The sequence below is a fragment of the Melopsittacus undulatus genome, unplaced genomic scaffold (assembly GCF_012275295.1).
Source record: "Melopsittacus undulatus isolate bMelUnd1 unplaced genomic scaffold, bMelUnd1.mat.Z mat_scaffold_723_arrow_ctg1, whole genome shotgun sequence".
Lineage (NCBI taxonomy): Eukaryota > Metazoa > Chordata > Aves > Psittaciformes > Psittaculidae > Melopsittacus > Melopsittacus undulatus.
This window is the reverse complement of record NW_022994542.1, coordinates 19,420-37,897: the sequence shown is the minus strand read 5'-3', so window position 1 is coordinate 37,897 and position 18,478 is coordinate 19,420. Positions and strand designations below refer to the sequence as shown.

The window sequence follows — 18,478 nt, the reverse complement described above, 5'->3', positions numbered from 1 at the left end:
TTCTAGTGGAGGAAGGGGAAAGTAATGCTCCAGCCCCCTGGTATGCAAATTATTTGGAAAAAATCCCTAGATCTCTGGGGCAAGGGATTACAGCAGCATTTTGGGGACCTTCCTGTCAAAAAACCTGCTTGTGGAGTTCAGAAAAGGCCCACGCCAGCACAAGCATCACCCAAGGGTACTAGAAAAATGCTGGAGAGAGCAGGAGAAGATAGTATCAGCTGTAGCTGAACAATGCAGCAGCACAAACAAAGCAGGAGGTGGATTTCCAAGCACAAATCCTTTTACGGAGAGCATGAAAAAAGCCATCAGCGGTGGGTTGAGCTGCAGGAGAGGAAGCGTGGAGGTGTCATGGGTAGGACAGGGCTGTTCAAGGCAGTGATACTGGCATGAGAAACCTCCTGCTCATCTTCTCCAGGCTGTTCCCAGCTCAGGGAGCAGCTCTGCTGTGCCCAGGAGGGCAGGATGCCACTGGTCCCCACGGCAGAACCCTGGGGTTCTATGGTCATCCTCCTCTAGTAATGTGGGGACCTCTGGCTGCATTCTCCCAGCCATTGCATTCTCCTCCCTGTGCTGCTCAGCTCTGGCCATGCTGCCCCACAGGACAAGCCTGGCATCAGGCACCCCTGGCTGATATTTTATTAACAGTCAGTTCCTTGGGAAAAATACAAAATGTTCATTTACTAATTTTAGAGCAGTGAGTAATGGAGATGAGCGCTACCTGGCACAAAGGGGCACCAAGGGAGTTTCTGTCATCGTACAGTGAAATGACATCTGAGCAGCTCCAGGGTGCCAGCTCTGGATTTGATCAAACCAGGTGGCCTGGGATAGTGACCTTGCTCCACAGGCTGTAAATCCCCCAGTGCAGAGGCTCCCAATGAACACATTGTCTCATGCAAATCACAGCCAGCATCCCAACTTGTCAGGCTGGGCTGTGGCTCAGAAAGCTTACGTAATAAAGGGATCATGGTTATAAGTTATATAACTCATATAAAACGAGGCTTCTGGCTTATAAACCCAAAAGGAGGGTCCTATCTGCAAATGTCACCAACGAGTTACAAGATGCAGGGAAAACGACAAAGAAAAAAACCATCCAGAGCTTGGACTTAAGCAGAGAACAGAGCCTGAAATCCCAGTTCAACATGCCTCTGCCACACACAGGGACCCTTTGCAGCACTCCTGTCCTAGGGAACACCATACCCAGGCCCCCCCCGTGTCACCACACAGCACCCTTGGCTGGTGATCCCGTTACAGCCAGCTTCTGCCCGGGAGGAAAGCACACGCTGAAATTTGAGTTTGCTCCATTCGTCATGTCTCGGGGTTGGTTGTTCCCAAACAAACTCCATTTAGTCACCACCCTAAAAATCCCATGATGACGATGACACGAGACACTGCCACTTTGCTCCAAGAAAAAATGAAAAGTGGTTAAAAGGGAAGATTTTGTGGTGCAGGCAAAAAGTCTCGCAGTGATCCTCCTCCCCTGGCAGGGCAGCAAGCTCAGTGCCAGGCACATGGAGCTGATTTCCCCCTCCTGCTGCCTTCATCTGTCCTCTCCAGCTATGGGCAGGGTACACTGCCCCTGTCTGTCTGGGCTCCTGCCTGCACTCCTGCCGTGCTGCAAGACAGAGATGCTCAACCATTGCCAAAGCTCTACTGGTACCACACTCATAAGGAAAACAAGCCTATCCCCACCCTGTAAAGGAATGCTCTGACAGCATCACAACAAAACACCCAGAGGGAAGGTTCCCTGTCTCCTCCTAGCCTCTTTTACCCAGCCTGGAGCAGGCCTGAGGCCACACAAGCAAGAAACCGGAGCCTTGCTTTGGATCCTGACCTTCCTCTGGATGGAGGAAATGCTCAGCACAAGTTTCGCTAAAGGCTGCCGGTGGACCGGCAGGGGTGTAGGGGCATGCGGGTCCTCCGGCCCACCGGCATCTCCCCAAAAGACATGTGCTGCAGTGATGGGGATGCTGGGGCGGTCCCCCGGTGTCAGGGGGCGGGTGTCTAGTTGCCCCATTCGAGGCTCGGCTCCACTCCTGGACCGAGTGTGAAAGATGGATGCTGGGGTAAGAGACCGCTGCCTGGGGTCAGCCCGACGAGATGGGCATGGACGCTGCCCTCATCCTGCTTCCCGCTGCCCGAGTTCCTGCTTGCTCTGAGCAAGCACATTCTCTTCTCCCCGCCGACCATCCGGGTCACGGCCGAGAACCGGCATCTCCCGCAGAGGGCTCAGAGATTCTGCCGTGACTCACGCGGGAGAGCTGTCCATATTCCGGCGGGGGTCACACCGCCCGTCCCTCATCTCCCCTCCCGAGCTCCTTCCAGCCCCCTCCCGATTCCAAGCCCCGTGCCTGCCCGCCTTCCCCACCCGCCCGCAGCTTCCCCCCTCACCGGCAGGGGAGCCCCGACCAGGCGGTGCAGCGCGGGCAGCTGCGCCCCAAGGAGGCAGCGCCTCCACCACGGCATAAACTGGGGCTCGCCGTGGCTCCGGGAAGCTGCCGCAGCCGAAGGGGTCCGAGTCCTCCAGGTACTGATCCGGCACTGAACCTCCGCCATTGCGCCACCGCCGCCGCTCCGCCACGGCGCAGCCCGGGGGCCACGCCCCCGCCCGAGCCACCCCCACCGAAACACACCCCCCGACAGCCACGCCCCCATCCCCATCCCGGCCACACGCCCCCTCCGATACGGACCTCTCGGGGATCGGCGCGCTCCCTCCCGCGGCTGCCCGACAGCTCCCGGGGATGCTCCGGGCGATGCTGTAGGGGGTGCTCCAGGAATACTCTGGAGGGATCCGAGGGGATCCGGCGGACACTTCGGGGGGACCCGGGGATGGTCCAGGGAACGCTCCGGGAATGCTTCGGGGGATTCCAAGGGGATGTGGGGGATGCTCCAGCGGCTCCGTGGGCTCCGGCGGTGCCGGTGGGGTCTTACTCACCCCAGAGCTGGGGGCCAGCTGGGCAGCTCAGTGCCTGCAAGGCCGCGTGTCGATACAATGATATCTTTGTGCATGCAGGGTGTTGATGTTAACGAGAACATTCAAAATGGACAGGGTAGTGTTGTAGGTGAGTTGGGAAGGTGAGTTTGGGAAGGAGGATGCAAAGGGAGCAAGAACACCTGGGAGGGCCCCAGGAGAAGCGCAGCTGCACACAGGAATGGGGACACGGACAGATTTCATCTCCGGTGGACTCAGCTCAAAGCACAACCCTTAGAGAAAAGCTTTAGCAAAGGTGATTTGAATTTTTGATTGCATACTGGGCAGTGCCAATAGCCCAGCACAATGAAGCGGTGTCTCCTCACTCCTGGCTCCAGCCTGGGCTCCCAGTAGGAGGAGGTAGTGAACAGACTGAGGAGCTTTGCCAGAGACCCCCATGCAGTAGCAGAGGCTGGGTCAAGAGGCCAGGGCAGCAGGGCAGGACAGCCTGTGGGAGGCAAGGTAAAGGGGGATTAATTACACCCTTTGGCAGCTTAAAGGGAAACAGGAGGCAGCTGCTTCTCAGCGCAGCCCTGCAAGGCCTTTCTTGTGCTCCACAGACAAGGTGTCCTTCTGCCCATGCTCCAGGGACACATGGGATGCAGCTCAGAGCTGGCTCCCCATGAAGTGTGCTGACGCCATGCCTTCCTGCCCTCTGCCAGGCAGCATCACTGCTCCCCAGTTGCCGGCATCCCTCAACGTCTCCCCAGGCCATGAGGCCCTGGGTCGGGACCACGGTGATGGGATATGGGAAATGGGACACTTCCAGAGCAGAGTGGACAGCTAGGTTTGGTGGGCAGGTGAGAGCTTTTAGGGGTGTCTAAGAGGGGTCTGAGGAAGGAAGGGGGACACTCTGGAATGCTCCCAGGACTGGTGCCCAGGCAGCAGCTGGGACAGGAATGGGTGGTCTTGGATGGCACCAGGAGGGGGACTAAGGAGACTGAGAACATGATGGTGCAGGAGCGCTGAGCCAGGGTGGAGGGCCTTGGGCAGAGCAGCGGTGCCAGTGCAGGACGCAGGGCACTGAGGTGATGCAGGAGGCACGGGATGGTGTCAGGGAGGAGCAGGGCAGGGGAAACCAGAGTGATGCAGGTGGCACCAGAGCAATTGCAGGGAGGAGTAGGGCAGGGGTCTGGCGTGGATAGGGGGGTAGCGGGATCAGTGCAGCAGCACCAGGCTGCTGCGGGGGGCAGAAGAACCGGGTCCGGCTTAGGGCGCCGAGGGTGGCAGGGTAAACAGCGGAGGTGGGCAGGGACACTGGAGGGGACCGGGTTCCAGCACAGGCGGGACACCGGGGGGTTGCAGTCGAGCCGGGGCGGAGCGGGGTGCGAGGGGGTGTGCAGGCCAGTGCCGGCGCGCCCCGCAGTACGGAGAGGGGTTGGCGGGAGGGAGGGGCTGGCGGAGCCGGTGGCGTGGGCGGAGGGGGGCCGGCCCGGAGCGGGGACGTGCGCGTGACGCGGGCGAGGGCGGTTATCGCGGCAGAACGGCGGGAGCGGCAGGAGCGGAGCGGAGGGATGCGGCCATGCAGCCGCCGGCGGCCTCCCCTAGCCTCGCCGCCCCGGAGAGCGTTGAGCTGCTGCGGTGGCAGTGGCAGGAGGTGCAGGCGCCCTGCCTGGTGGCCGCCTGGATACCTAGTGGCCAGTCCTAGCCAAGATCGGTGAGTGTCCGTGTGTCCGGTCCCCCCGCCACCGCTTCCGCAGCTCCCGGTCCCCCCGAGGCACGGGGAGCTGCTGCGCCCATCGCGGAGAGGGTAGGGTGGAATACGACATCCCTGCGTGCAGGGTGAGGGTTTGCCACTGCCTCCCAGGACACAGGTCATGGGGGACAAATGGGGACCATCATCTGATTCAAACCATCCTCAGCCGGGCTGCAGTGCCCGGCACGATCCCCATGGCTCATCCCCCAACCCCTTCCGTGGGAGGAAGTGAAGGCACAGCCCAAGGAACAACGCAGGGGCCTGGGCCCGTTTTCCCTGTGATTGATGGATGGATGGGTGGGCACAGAGGGAGGGCTCATGAGAAGAGCAGAGCAGAGATGCCCCCAAAAGATATCCTGTGCCCAGAGGCTGGCACAGCACATGCTATCAGCTGGGCTGGAGACTGCTTGGTAGCCCCCCCAGCCCCAGGAAGTCGCACCCAATGGTGCAGGTGTTGGGCAAATGTGTCCCCAGCAGCTGGAGATGGGTTTGCGCCTATGATCCCTTGCTGTGAGTCACTCCACATTCACATGGCCCTCAGACTCTTTGTGTTCCCCAGCACTGGAGCACACAGTCAGGGGGAGGCAAGGATGGAGGAGGAAGGTCGTGAGGATGAGGTGGGTGAGGTGCTGCAGGGCTGTGCCCACCCCTGCTCCCTGGGTGATGGGAGGATATCCCCATGTGTGGGTGCTGACCAGGGTCCCTAGAGGGCTGATCCCTAACAGTGTCCCTGTGCTGGGCCCAGGGGATGAGTTTGTGACCTTGAGGCAGGTTTGTTCCCTCCCTCGGAGGCCACACTGTGAGCACAGCCCCCGTGGCAGGGGCACAAGCACTCCCATAGTTTGGAGCTGGCTCAAGAAGCGTGGGGTTCAGATTAGGTAGGGGAGGACTCTGAGCAGCCAGGGACCAGCAATAGGTCTCAGTATGCAGTGTTCAGCTTCTGCTGTGGGCACCAGTAGGTCTCTGCCTATCCCCAAGGATCACTGAACCCCACTGCTATGGAGCTCGTGCTTCTCTCCTTTCTCGCCTTCTCACAAAGGAGATCTATAGCATTGCGAGGAATGAATTAAAGGATGTCGTTAGGCTTAAAAATGTAACCCTCTGTCTTCAGCTCTGCCACCTCCAGCTGCTGAGTGCATCTCTCTCCTACCACAAAAGATGAGAGAGGTGATTCCTTTCGATGGCTTTTATTTGATTCTCTCAAGCACCTCCCTGGAGCTGCTCCCTGTGTGGGTTTCCCTTGATGTGCTCCCATCACCACCCGGGGGCAAGCTGGGGCCATTCCCAAGTCCCCAGCCCTGCCATGCTCTTCCAGGCTTGAGGCAAGCTGATGGCCACTGTCATCTGGGAGACACAACCCTGGAGGTCTGTAGCTCTGGGCTGCCTGGCCTCAGTACATCCAGTGGGTCCAATGGATACTGGGAGCCTGAAGCCAGGTAGCAACATCCACACCTGGGGGAAGGGCTGCGAGCAGTCCCATCCAGTAGGTCACTCCACATCCACATAGCCTCAGGATCTCATGCTCCCTGGCATGGGACCATGCAGCTGGTGTCCCTTGAGGTGGCACACATGGTTCCCAGGGCACATGGAGCCGGAGGAGTTGGAGCCCAGGGGTGAAGGATGCTTGGAGCAGAGGGGCAGGGCTGGCTGCAAGCACCATGGACACTGGGTGTAGGCTGGTGCAGAGGAGCCATTGGAGTTGTGGCACTGGGCTGCCAGCTCACAAGCCCTGTGACTGCAGGGGAGGAAGCAGCTCTGCGCCTGGGTGATGTGGGAAATGACACTGTGGTCTCTGTTCTCCGAGGCAGTCACGATGCCAGGGTGCCCCAAGCCAGCAAACACCCGGGGCGGGGAGAGAAACTGGCTTGGGGTGTTGCCTTCCTGCACAGCAAGACATCATCTGGGCTTTGCTGCCTTTTCTGTCCCTGGTCAGAGCACAGGTCTCCTTGAACGTGTGTGGGGAGAGGGAGGTAATCATGCCCCAGACATGCTCCCACAGTTGCCCCATTGGCAGGACTTTGCCAGAATCATATAATCACAAACTGATTTGTGTTGGAAGGCACCTTAAAGCTCATCCATTTCCAATCCCCTGCATGGGCAGGGACATCTTCCAACTAGAGCAGGTTGCTCCAAGCCCTGTTCAAACCTGGTCTTGAACACCTAATGGTGTTTCCTTGGTCAGAATTCAATTACCCTTGAAGTCAAGAGCTGAACTGCTGCTGAATTTAAGTGCAATGGTGGCAACTTTTTCCACCTGAGCAGCATCCCCATGGATCACAACCCTCTCCCTTTGCACCACCACCTCTGTGTTCGCGTCTTGGTTTAGGTGTTTCACCGTTCTCCCCAGCACTGGAGGAGCAGAGGCAGGTTTTGGACCCGAGTCTTCCCAGTGACAAATCATGTATTATAAATGCCTGAGAGTGGATTAGGCTCTGAAGTTAATTCACATGTGGCTAAGTTACTGTTGCTGTGGGAACCTTTAATACTGAAATCCTTGACTAGCATGTGTAAAATTAGAGCTCGTTCTATCCATCCCCGCTGGCTGCTTCCCATGGCACAAAGGAGCGTGTATGCTGTTATTCACTTGGGAGGATGGCAGCATTCCCCTCAGCCAAGGGCTCTGTGGACAAGCAAGGTCTTTCCCATCAATGCTGCTCCCTTCTTTGCCCAAGTTTTTGGCCTGGGGGAAGGAATGATGGATGACAGCCAGGAGCCATGTCCCCCATATCATCTCTGTGGGCTCTCTCAAATCTCTCCAGCCAGACAGGGCATATCTTTGCAGCATGGAGAGCGCAGATGGGTTGCTGGAGCAGGGATCTTGGCAATGATCCCAAGTGTGCAGAAAGTGGCCAGATGCCTGTTCCTTTCTGGAAAACTTGGGAGCTGTTTTCCCGTGGGTGGGAAGTGATTTTGCAGCATGCTACAGGCACCATGTACCCACCAGTGCTGCCTTTGCCTGGCTTATGTGGGGTGAAAAGGGCTTTCCCGCAGCTTCTGTGGTCATTTAGTGGGAATTCTGCTGGGCTGGAGCTCAGCCAGCCCTTCTCTGGGCTGTGGGTGGGTTGGGAAGGCATGTAGTGTCCATATTGCCCCTGCCTTCATGGCTGGATCAAACACAGGCAGGATGGGGGCAAATGGGGGCAAATGGGATGCCCTAGGCTCAGCTGCCAAACCACAGAGCCATGATGGAGGCTTGGCCATGGGTGCTCTGCAGCTCTTTCCCCTTCAGGTAGTTGCCCATCTCCTCATGGCTGAGGCAGTGTTCCCGGTGGTGGTTTATGGCAGGGAAGCAGTGCTGGAGCTCACCAGGATGGCCACAGACATGGCTCACCATGCCAAGGAGCAGTGCCGGTCACTGGGAAGGTCTCGGCAAGAGGAAAAGCAGCCCTTAGCCCTGCACATTTGGTGGTGGGCTCAAAGATGTTGTCTCTAGTTAAGAACCAGATCCTCTGAGATTGAATTATCTCCTCTAATTCAGTGCTCAGCTGCAGCAAAGGAAAGCAAATCAACTAAGTGATGTTAGGAAAGAAGAAAGGAAAGAACAGGAGGTGATGGCCTCAGTTTCCAGGGTGTCTGCATCTCAGGGACTCTGGGACCTGCTCCAGAAAGGACAGAGCAGGGCTGGGACAGGTTTCAAAGGGAAAAGTCAAGGGTATGGAAACCTGATGATGAAGTGCTGCATGTTCCTGGGCTCCTCTCCAGGTCTACGGCACTGGAGAGAGGACCCAGGCCTAAGGAGACTTGAGGTGTGTCCATTGGGGGTTCCTAAGGAGGAAGAAGCCAAGTGACCTAGGGCTGGGGTGTGACCACAGCACAGCTTTCCTTCTGGCAGGATGACTTGGCACAAGCAATGGGCATCTCTAATCCAGCTAAAGTGTTTTAGGGACTCGGTTTGGGTTGGCAGCAGGGCTGGGCTTGCAGCCAAGTGATGGCTCAGAGGCTGCCATGTTGTCCCTTGTACCTGCTGGCTGATCAAGGACAGAGGTGGCTCTGGCACAGGACAAGGTTTCTTCATCTGATGGCCAAGTCAAGCTAGAGAGGTGGGCTGGATGAATGCAGAACTCAATGAGGGAGCAAAACCACTGTGACCCTCAACAGGCTTGCCCCAAGCACTTGCCCGTTGAGGGGTACCAAAAATACAACACCCTACTCTAGGTAGGAGAAATCCTCAGGGATGGGGGCTTGCCCACCAGAAAGCTGGAATGATTTGTGATTACACAGGATGCCCTGGCCTTGGGGACAAGGCTGCCTGGAGGAATGAGTGCCTTGTGCTGTCTGGTATGACATCTTACTGGCTTGTTGCCTGAGCTTCAGGCTCACTGCCACATTGCTGATGGATGAATACCAGAACATAGCCTGCAGGCTGTAAAAATATATCCTGATCTGTGGCAGCTTAAGATTTGGTCCAGACCTCACAGGGAATGAAGTGATCTCTAGATCTGCAGCTCCCATGTGCCTGGTTTTTGCATGCAGGTAGTTTAGCTGGTGCTGAGGGCATGGAGATTGCCTAGTGCTGCAGTGTTTTGCATGCTGCTCCCCCCTGCTTGCTCAGACGGCTGCAAACAAGGTCACCTCTTCACCAGGGCTGAGCATCCTCATCTCTGAGTGGGGGAACTGTTTTTGTACCGGTGAACCAGGATGTCTGAGACAGCAGCCAGCATGCTTGTGATACTGTGAACGTGCTTGCTGGCTACTTTGATTCCTTAAGGGCAGATAATAGAGGCCAAGTAAAGCAAAATGCCTGGCTGCTTGGCTTGATAGACAGTGTCTGAGGAGGAAAGGAATACCCCAAAAGGTCAGGGACCTGAAATCCTGACCTGGGAGCTAGCTGGAAGGTCTGTGCACACATGGCCACAAAGCTGCCTTAAGTGCTTCCTTGTCCTCCCTGGCGTCCGTCATGTGTCAGCCAAGCCTTCTGCAGAGCTTGTGGATCTGAGGTGCTCTGTCTGTTTGGCTGATGCTCTCATTCCTCCTTCCCTTCTAGTTTTTCCATCTGTCAAGGAAGGTGACATCCATCGTGCCAGAGAGCTGCCTCCTTATCCTGCTGGGACTGGGCCTCGGGGGGCATCTTGTGTTGGCTGTGGCAAAGAAAGCTGAGTATCAGCTGGAGCCCAACATGTTCTTCCTGTTCCTCCTGCCCCCCATCGTGCTCGACTCAGGCTACTTCATGCCCAGCCGGCTGTTCTTCGACAAACATTGGTGCCATCCTGACCTACGCGGTGGTGGGCACCCTCTGGAACTCCTTCACCACTGGCACTGCACTCTGGGGGCTGCACCAGGCCGGGGTCATGGGTGCGTGCACAGGGCTGTTTAGCTTAGACCACATCCCCAACCCAACCAACCATCCCCATCACCCAACCCAAAAGATGGGTTGGAAGGGCAAAATACCCCCAGGTTCAGAGTCCACTGCCTGGCCTGGCTATGGACTCCAGGAATTATGGCAGGAGCAGGGTCCTGGCATCCCAGAAATGGTGCTCTGGCAAGACTGTCAAGCATGCAGGACAGACGGGTCTGGCTTGGCACTGGGTGACTCGTGTCTTTGCTATTTTTGTCCCAGACCTTGACTAGCTCTGCTGACTCACTGCTGTGTTCCCTGTCCTTGGCTGGAGCTACTGGCCTTTGGGGGCCTGGGCTATGGTTTGAGCTCTCCTGAGTCCCCAGGAACCTCTTGATGCCTGGACCTGAGGTGGGGCTGCTAAGCCTCCCTTTGGTCCACACCTACTGAAGGGGCAACAATGCACCTGGGTGCAAGGGGGACATCCAAGCCCTGCGGCCCTCATGATGCAGCAAGAACATGCTTCGCCTGGGAGACCCCAAATGTCTGGGAGCACTCCCAGGCTCAGCCCACTGCATCCCAAGGCGGGATGCTGCAGCCAAATGACCAGGAGCAGATGAGGGATCTGGCTTGTTTCAGGCTGATGAGAGGGACTCTGGGGGCAGATGGTCTGCCTGAATTTGGTCCTTCTGTCCTAGCAGATCCAGGCGTTGAAGCTGGGTTGATGGACTTCCTGCTCTTCGGCAGCCTCATCTCAGCTGTGGACCCTGTGGCAGTGCTGGCTGTCTTTGAAGAGGTCCATGTAAATGAGACCCTCTTCATCATTGTGTTTTGGCGAGTCTCTTCTGAATGATGCTGTCACTGTGGTGAGTTGGAGCTTTGGGGACCCTAATGTGGAGCCAGGTTTTGGGCCAGAGTGCTGAAGTCCCCCAGGATAGGCAGAGGATGCAGGTGACATCCCCAAGCAGTGGGCCAGCTCGATGCTCTCTTGGCCTTTCCTCTCTCCTGGCCCTGTGGGGACTTTGCTTGTCGAGATGAGCTGTGTTACCTGGCAGATTTGGGGTGGGTGATGCCTTTTCTGCAGGGTCCATCCTGCCCATGGGTGCTGTCCCTCTCAAGGCAGGATAATACCCTGCCTTCCCCGAGGCATTTGCCTTGCCTGCAGGTGCTGTACAAGGTCTTCAACTCTTTTGTGGAGCTGGGCCCAGAGCATATCCGTGCCACAGACTACGTGAAGGGGGTAGGTGAGTATGTGCCCCACAGCCCCTCCGTCTTCTCCAGCGTGGTAGTGCTGGAGGAAGGCACAGGTGCTGTCCTACTCTGTGGCAGTGAGCATCACAGCTCTGTCATCTCCATCCCAGTGGTCACATAATCAGAATAGTAGTCATAATCATAGAATCAACCAGGTTGGAAAAACCTTCAAGATCATCAAGTCCAACCATTCCCCAGCACTGCATGTCACTGAGGGCCTCTTCTACACATCCTGGCCATCATCATGGGACACCTTGGTGGGAGCTGGGTGGGAGCACAGGGGTCAGCCCAAGCATGGTATGGTCATGGGGGCACAGAAGCTGGGCTTGATTGCTTATAGTGCAGATGAGTCTTCTCCCCCCACCAGCTTTCCTTCTTCCTGGTGAGCCTGGGGGGCACGGCTGTGGGGATGCTCTTTGCCTTCCTCCTGGCCCTGATCACACGGTTCACCAAGCACTGTGCGCATCATCGAGCCACTCTTCGTTTTCCTCCTGGCCTATGTTGCATACCTTGTTGCTGAGATGGTCTCACTCTCCTCCATCCTGGCGTGAGTTCTGGGGCATCCCATGGAGTGGGGAGTCCAGGAAATCAGGGGTGCAGCACTGAGCAGCAAGAGGTGGTGAGCAGACCCACTTCTCATCCCACTGCAAGATCTTGCCAGCTCCCTCTTCCCCTCTGCAGAGTCACCTTCTGTGGGATCTGCTGCAAGAAGTATGTAGAAGCCAATATCTCCCAGAAGTCCCGCACCACAGTCAAGTACACCATGAAGACACTGGCCAGCAGCTCAGAGACCATTCATCTTCATGTTTCTGGGCATCTCAGCAGTGGACACCTCCAAATGGGCATGGGACACAGCACTGGTGCTGGGCACCCTGTTCTTTATACTGCTCTTCAGAGCTGTGGGTAAGTCTGCCCCCTTGGTGCCTCTGGCCAGTAGCACCCAGCTCTCTTCATATCAAAAAGTTGGCATCCCCCATGAAATGCTGGGGTATGAGGGCCAGCCATGGTTCCTGGATGGGGTTTGCCCCATCTCCAGGAGAATCCCAGCATCTCTGCCAGCATTCCAGGCTCTCCTCCTTCTTCCCTAGGTGTTGTCCTGCAGACCTGTGTGCTCAACCGCTTCCGCCTCATTCCTCTGGACAGGATAGACCAAACTGGTCATGTCATATGGTGGCCTCCGCGGAGGCTGTGGCCTTTGCCCTGGTCATCCTGCTGGACAGGACAAAGGTGAAAGCCAAGGACTATTTTGTGGCAACAACCATTGTGGTGGTGTTCTTCACTGTCATTGTGCAGGTGAGGATGGGCACTGTGCCCTTCTCCAGTGCTGCCTTCTTGCCCTAGAGGTGGCCTGGGGGGCCAGGTGGGTGCTTGGGGCCATGGGTTTGGGGCAAGTACTTTTTTTCAAGTGACCTTTGGTTCTCAGTGCCTCGTGGCACTTCACCCATCACCAGGCTGGGTGGAGGTCCATGTGTGGTGACTGTTGCAATGGTGAGGCCATGGCCCACATGTTTCCCCACTGGCTTCTTGTTCTGGGGTTGACTCCAGCAGCAGCAACAGTGTGTTGAGAATGTTCTCTTTACAATACTATTGATGGACCCTGGCTCTGCAGTCCCTGCACCCTGGGGAGACGAAGGGTGGACAGATGTGATCCTAGGGGAAGGGGGACTTGACTGGGTACAACATGGTTGCTGCCTTTGACATCGTGAGCATGCCCAGGTCCAGGCACAGAGGCTCAGGTTGGTAGGGATATGCACTACTGGCATAGCTGCTGTCACTTCACAGAATCATAAGATCAACTGTGTTGGAAAAGACCTTTAAGATCATCAAGTGCAACCCTTACCCCAGGACTGCCAAGTCCACCACTAATCCATGTCCCTTAGTCACATGATTTAGGGACTTCTTGCTACTTCTGCTTCCCTTGCCCCAGCCACTCACCCTCTTGCCCTCCCAGTCTTTCCCTTGCCTTTTCCTGCATTCCAGGGCCTCACCATCAAAACCCCCTGGTGACGTGGGCTGAAGGTGAAGCGCAGTGATCACCACAAGCCCACACTGAACGAGGAGCTGCATGAGCACGTAGGTGCTGTTACTGAAGGCTGCCTGGGCTCCCTGTGCTGCCTCAGCACCCCCAGGGCACCTGCAGCCTTGTCACTGCTCTCACACTCTTCTCTTCACTCAAGGCCTTTGACCACATCATGGCAGCAGTGGAGGATATTGTGGGCCACCATGGCTACCATTACTGGCGGGACAGTGAGTATCTTACCCAGGATCCTCTGCCAGCCATCAGATGGAAGGGGCACATCATGCCAGTTATGACAACATAGCAGGGTCCCCCCTGGAGGACAGCCCGGCTGTAGGCAGGGCAGTAGGACTAAGAAGGTTGTATGTCCATCCATCAGTCCATTCTGGAAATGGACCATTTCCTATTATACAGCAGACCAAAGTACCTAAAGCATCCCAGAGAGAGGTCAGGGAGGTGGAGCTGGGGATGCTGCAGGAGCTGGCATTCTTTGCCTGTGCTGGAGCTACTGGGGGTCATGGGGTGTCCGTGGTGGTGGTAATCATAGAATGGTTTGGGTTGGAAGAGACTTTAAAGATCATCCAGTTGCTGCCATGGGCAGGGACACCATCTACTAGAGCAGGTTGCTCCAAGTCCTGTCCAGCCTGGCCTTGAACACTGCTAGGGATGGGGCATGAGGCTATGGCCCAGTGACTCTCCATGGGTGGAGAGCTGGGTGCTGAGGAGGGAATGGCCCTGTAAGGCCTGGGCAGTGTTTATCTGCAGCACAGTGACAGGAACAGGATGAGAAAAAGCCTGTTTTCCTGGAGAGGAAGTGCTCAGCTGGGCAGCAGCTGGCCCCAGTTCCACTCCCACAGGACCCACTTGTTTCTGACTTCCCCTTGTGCAGAGATGAAGAGCAGCATGTCCCCTGTTCTCCTGCTCTCCCTGGCAGTGTGTTCCTGGGCAGAGGCAGGTCCTGTGTGTGCAGCCTGCTTTCAGCATGCTTTGGACACTCAACCTTACATGGGCAGGGGTCCCTGGCTGTGGTATCCCTGAGTGCTAAACACCCATGTCTCATCTTATGGCAGGTGGGAACAGTTTGATAAGAGGTACCTGAGCCAGCTCCTGATGCGGAAATCTGCCTACAGGCCTTGCGGGATGAGATCTGGGATGTTTACTACAAGCTGAACATCCGTGATGCTATCAGCTTCGTTGACCAGGTATCAAGCTGAACATCCATGTTGCTATCAGCCTCCCCACTAGGGACATTGTAGGGACCGGGTGGTGGGATGGCCCCAACAGGAGCTGGTGGCCTGGGGTGGTGGCTCCTCCATGTATGGCTACACATGTACCCGCAGGCCAGGCAGTGGGGACCTTCAGACCAGTGAGGTCCTTGCTGCCCTGCTGCCAGCCTTGCCCTACCATCTCCCAGGGTGGACATGCGTTCTCTGCTGCCAAGCTGGCTCTGCCCTCTATGCCCAGCCGCACGTCCATTTCGGAGTCATCAGTCACAAACCTCCTGTGAGTACAAGCATTCCCCAAGCCCCTGGGCAGACCTTGCTGGACTCCTGCATCTTCCCTTTTACATGGGGATGTGTTGTGACAGGGCTGGCAGAAGGCTGATAGGATGGGGGCATGTAGCCCAGTCCCGCCAACTCCATCTATCTCCACCTCCATCTTCATTTCCATCTCCATCTCCCTCAGGAGGGAGAGTGGGAGTGGCGCTTGCCTGGGACATGCAGGTGATTGACACTGTGCGGAGCCGGCGGGACAAGGAGGATGCTGCCATGCACCACGTGCTGCGAGGGAGCCTGTACAAGCCACGCCGGCGGAGTGAGCACTCCCTCACCATGGCGTGCAGCTGACCCTTAGGGTAGAAGCACCCACAAGAGGAGCAGGGATGGAGGGTGCTCTGTGGGGCCAGCTGCTCACCGTATGTCTCTTTGCCTCTCCCTCGGCCAGTACAAGGCCAGCTACAGCCGTCACTTCATCTCTCCAGATAAACAAGAGCGCCAAGACAAAGAAATCTTCCGTCAGAACATGAGGAGGCGGCTGGGAGACCTTCAAGTCCACAAAGCACAACATCTGCTTCTCCAAGAGTAAGGCCAGGCTGAAGGAAAAGGGCAGGAAAAAGGCAAGCACTCCCCCAGCATTCTGCTCCTTTCCTAGCTCTGAAATTGGCCTTCCTGAGGATGCAGACAGCAGGCTATAGATGAGGTGCTGAAGGGCATCAGCAGCTGCAGAAACAGGGGGGGAAAGCTGCTAATCTCATGTTAGTCCTGCATATCATAGAATCACAGCCTCATTTTGAGTTGGAAAGGACCCTAAAGCTCATCCAGTTCCCATCCCCTGCTATGGGCAGGGACACCTTTCAATACACCATGTTGCTCCAAGCCCTGTCCAACCTGACCTTGAACACTGCCAGGGATGGGGCAGCCACAGCTTCTCTGGGCAACCTGTGCCAGGGCCTCAGCACCCTCACAGGGAAGAACTTCTGCCTAAGAGCTCATCTCAATCTCCCCTCTGTCAGGTTAAAGCCATTCCCCCTTGTCCTGTCCCTACAGGTCATTGTCCAAAGCCCCTCTCCAGGTTTCATGTGGCCCCTTTAGGCACTGGAGCTGCTCTAAGGTCCCCAGAGCCTTTTTCTTCTCCGGGCTGAACAAGCCCAGCTCTCTCAGCCTGTCATTTGCTCTTTGTGAGCACTTGGGTGTTACATGGTCCATGTGTGCTCACCATCCCAGCACTGCTGTGGTGCAGCTTTTCCCTGGGCAAAGCAGTCCCAAGCCCTGAGGAAGCCCCATGTTTGTTTTCCAAGAGCACTCAGTATAAAGTAGCCTGAACATTGCTGCAGAGCCAGGCCGTGTGGCTTAAACTGAGCCTTAGGTATCTTCTGTCATTTAGAGGTTTTTGAAGCCATTGAAACTGAGCTATTTGTTGTAGGGTTATGAAGATGCAATGCCTAACGGCTAGGAATTTGGCTGGGGTGGGAAGCTGGGTGGCTTACAGGGCCATCTGTGCTGGGGTTATGGGTTTGCTTGGGGCAGGTCCCAGATGGTCCCTCTTCCTTCACAGAAGAACATCTCTGTGACCAGAGAGGCTCTCAATGACAAGATGCACAGAAATGTCCCCTGGCAGGATGCTGGTGAGGCGGGTGGCAGGCAAGGTCTGCAAGTCCTACATGGGGACCTGGTGGGGTGGGGTGGCATTGGATGGGATGGGAGCAGCCCCCTGTGCCTGCCTACTGCCAGCATGGTGGCACAACAGCCACAAATGGTTGTACTAGCACCAAGTCCTTCTCCCATGGGTGCAGTCCTCCCCCACAGGGTGCCCATCCTCCAAAGCAACTCCCTCCATCTGGCTGCAGCTCCTGTCCTGGTGATGATCAGCTCCGAGGAGGAGGAGAGTGATGGCTCAGAGACAGATGAGAGAGGATGATGAAGGGATTGTGTTCATTGCTCGAGCCACCGACGAAGTCCTGCAGGGAAAGACAGCTTCTGGTAGGCACTGTTGCTCCCATGCCAGGGCAGCTGCCATTAAGTAACTTGTCCTTCCTGGGCCACTAAATGCTTTGGCCTAGGCAAACTCAAAGTCAGCAGAGCCTGAATGGGAGAATCCCTGTTCTCTGTGCCTCTGGTGGCACGGCAGAGCCTTCCCTGTGGCTCCTGCATGCCTGGGCCAGCTGACAATTTGGTAGTGGTTGGTTCTGCAATGTTTGCAGAGCCCGAGGAGGAACCAAGACCTGTGCAAAATCTCACTGTCACTCCTGCACCCTCAGACAGCCTGGATGTCTGCCCCAGCCCCTGCATCATCCTCCCTCGCCCACTTTGGCAGAGAAGGAGCTGCCATGGAAAGGAGACCAGGCTGGTCTGGCTGTTTACATCTCTTCGGAGACCACCAAAATCGTGCCAGTGGATATGCAGAAGGCGTGGAACCAAAGTATCTCCTCCCTGGAGAGCATTGCTTCCCCGCCAGGCATTGAGAGTGGACCTCAGCACCGGAGGTTTGCCTGCCCTGTTCTGGAGGAGCAACCCCAGTCTGTGAGCCAAGTCGTGCCGGAGCAGAGCTCCTGCTTCCAGTTCCCAGCCATGTCTCTAAGAATGGGCGATCACAAGATGACAGCAACCCCAGTGGTGCAGAGCAGCAGGAAATGCAGCTTTTTATGGCCACAGAGAAGCAGGGCAGGGTGCTGCCGACCGCGGAGCCCAGGGGGCTGATGTTCAACTGAGCGAGCCACCTCTGAGGGCACACTGTGGATGGTGAAAGGGATGAGGGCTGTGGCCGTTCTGCTGTCTAGAGTTGTAAAGCTTGTGTGTCTCCATAAACTCCAGGAGTGGCAGAAGAACCCACTACTCCTCCCAGAGCTGCACTCCAGGGTGGGCTTTGCCTATGCACTTATTGATACAAAACTGGTTGATAATTGGGATTTCTGCTGCAACAGCAGGTACCAGCCTCCATTCCCCCAGATCCCAAACCTCATTCTTCCTCTCAGGATATGTATCTCTGTAGCTGGGAGGGCAGAGATGTTCCTCCCAGGGCTGGGATACCAAAGGGACTCCATCCTGTAGTGGCTGTGCTGCCCTGGGGTGTGTGGTGCGGTTAATGGGTTGTGGCTGCTCATGGGTGTAGCAGCATGGTGGAGCTGCTCTCCATCCTGCTGTGAGTAGACCTCTGGGGAGAGCACTGAGAGCTGTGCCGGTGCATGGGAGCCCATTCACAGCCAGTGGTGGGCTGTTGACTTTAAAGTGGCTACAGTGCTGGTTCCTCACAGCATGCATGGATCGCACCCAGAAGGTCAGAGATGGGCTTCTTGCCATGGCAGCTCTGCATTCCTGGGCTATAGAGGTACCACAGAGGCAACGCCATGACCTTCTCAGGACTGGGAGCAGCTCTTCTGGGCTCTGGCTCCACAAGAAGCTCAACTAGTGAACCTGTATGCTAGGGCTCCTCTAGCAGCCAACCTGCTGTGCCAGCCTCATGCCTGTGGCCTGGATGAGTCCCCCAAAAATGCCATGTTCAGCTTTTCAGACTTTGGTAGGGGTCAGCTGCCCTGCATAGCAACCTTGGTATTCATCCTGCCAGCATACCAGTCTCTCCAGTTGCCTGGGGCTCATCAGCTGGTAAGGCTGGTCATGGGGCAAGGGTTGAAGGAGCAGCAGGTATGAATGTACATCAGCAACAGGGGTGATAGGTGAGAACCACATGCATCTTCAAGGTCTGTTGCCACCACCTCCCAGCCATCCTTGGGCCCTTCTAAGAGGCTGGCAGGATCTGGTGGCAACAGCCCTGGTG

At 56.6% G+C, this 18,478-nt stretch overlaps 1 pseudogene; it reads left to right on the top strand.

Annotated features, from left to right (window-relative positions):
• Positions 1–5,254: 5,254 nt before the first annotated feature.
• LOC117438849 (sodium/hydrogen exchanger 5-like) lies at positions 5,255–17,584 on the top strand (annotated as a pseudogene).
• Positions 17,585–18,478: the final 894 nt, after the last annotated feature.